Genomic DNA, 2,500 nt, shown 5'->3' with positions numbered 1-2,500 from the left:
TGCCATGTAACGATAACCTCCGTTCTCTCTATCTATCTATCTATCTATCTATCTACCTCTCGATTTCTTTCTCTCTACATGAACCCTGCGTATGGTCATTATCTCATTGCAAATCTATTATATAACAATTTTAAGATTCTTAATTTCTGTATTTTGTTAGACATTCCAACATAATGTCTTCAATTCACATGATTTCTTTATAAAAATAGGTTTTATCCGATGCGTTTCACAATCATTTCATGTGCAGTACCTGTATTAAGTGACCTATAATAAGATTATTTGAAATACAAGAATAAATGTTATGGCACAAAATCAAATTGTTGTATATTTTTGTGTAGGTAATGATATAAAAGTCTGTTTCAGCGACATGTCTACACTAAAAGACTTGGCAAGGATGTATTAAGTATTTCTAAGGTAAGATAAAATATATATTAATTAAGGTTGAAGATGATTTACGTAATGCTGTGTCCCTACGTATTTCATTATTTTTTTTAGTTTTTTGACATTAATATTGAGTGAATTCTACTGAAAAAATAAATAATCATTTTTCCCGTCTCTCTTCTGTCACCGTCTAGATCCGTGTCAGTGTTAGTTCCTTTCGTTGTCTATATATGTGTATATACATATATATATATATATATATATATATATATATATATATATATATATATATATATATATATATATATATATGCGTGTGTGTGTGTGTGTGTGTGTGTGTGCGTGTGTGTGTGTGTGTGTGTGTATGTATAAATATATATATATATATATATATATATATATATATATATATATATATATATATATACTGTGTGTGTATGTGTGTGTGTGTATCTGTATCTATATATATATATATATATATATATATATATATATATATATATATATATATATATATATATATATATATACAGGACATTGAAAAATCCGGCAATATCCGTACCTGTGGAGTGCCGGATTTTCGAAATTGCCGGATTCTATATGGTTATGTAAGTTGTATAATTTAACAGAAAATAAATATGTGTCCAGTACTTTAAAGAAAGAAAAATCAACCACAAAGTGGAAAGCAAATGAAATGTTAATGCTCACCAACTGAATCCTATATCTTTTTCTTTTTCCTTTTTTTATTAGCATTCCCACTTTCTTCGCCATCGACAACACATGATGTTTACATTCTACACCACCCCATTTCTTTACTAAATCCATCATGGGGCTCTACAGCATCAGAGACATGATAAGATCAGAAGGAAACAGCAGGTTTGCCCTTTATCGTATGCAAGCAAGAGGCAGCAGCTGGTTCTCGAGTACAGCGCCATCAAAACATAAACGGCGCCTCCAGAGGACAGTTGCAAGCCGATGCAGTAAACTGTGCTCCGAATATAAATGCCGGAAATGTGAAAGAGCCGGATTATTGATGGCCGGATTTTTTAATGTCAACATGTATATATATTTATATATATATATATATATATATATATATATATATATATATATATATATATATATATACATACAGAGACACACTTATACATACATACATATATATATATATATATATATATATATATATATATATATATATATATATATATATATCAATATATATATATATATATATATATATATATATATGTATGTATGTATATAGACATATTGAGAGAGAGAGAGAGTGTTTCCCTACATTTCTAATGTCTCTATATGGAATATATGCATTGAACATTTGTTGTGTCAGTCTGAAATTAGTTTAATTGTTTTTATATCGACATATCAGTATTTCTTGTTGGAGAAGGAGACTGAGAGCACATCAGGAATTTTTTATAACGAATGCTGAAATTGGCATTGGCTGTGTGTATTGTAGGTTAAGAAATCAGAACTGTGCCAGGTAATGCATTAGGGTACACTGCAAAGAAAGAACTTGAAACAAAAGAAGACAGAGGAAAAGGAAAAAGTGCCTGATACCCTGAGGTCGTAAGATGTTTGTTAAAGTCTACAGCGTCGACTTTTCCTTTTACAAATGTTGCAGCATCAAGATTCTCCTGCTTAAAGATGTGCTTTATATGAATATCCATGTCACGTTTTCTTTCCTGTTTGTCAGATTGATAGTTAATGTTAAGATATTCTGATCATCCTCGACTCTGTGTTGACATTGCATTACGTTGTATATATGAATTGTCACTATTGCTCAAAAATAATAAATGAACTGGAATATTGAACCATGTTTTCTCTTTCCTCTTGGAGGTGAAATATCCCTTAGATAATCTAATGGCATTTGTATAACCGGAGATGGAGTAAGAAATAAAGACAGGATCTGAAAACGAAAGCTAGAGAGAGATTGAAACTTTATCACGAACAAAGTACAAGTACATAGCCAACGAGAGGGGAGGAGGGGGAGATCTAGATGAACAATGCAGTAAAGAGGAATGAAAACTGAACTGCAAAGTAAAACTACCGACATATATATTTTTTTTTAACGGTACAGCAAAACTAGCTGAATTTCAAG

The sequence above is a fragment of the Penaeus vannamei genome, chromosome 25 (genome assembly GCF_042767895.1).
Source record: "Penaeus vannamei isolate JL-2024 chromosome 25, ASM4276789v1, whole genome shotgun sequence".
Lineage (NCBI taxonomy): Eukaryota > Metazoa > Arthropoda > Malacostraca > Decapoda > Penaeidae > Penaeus > Penaeus vannamei.
Note: the sequence above shows the minus strand (reverse complement) of the source record.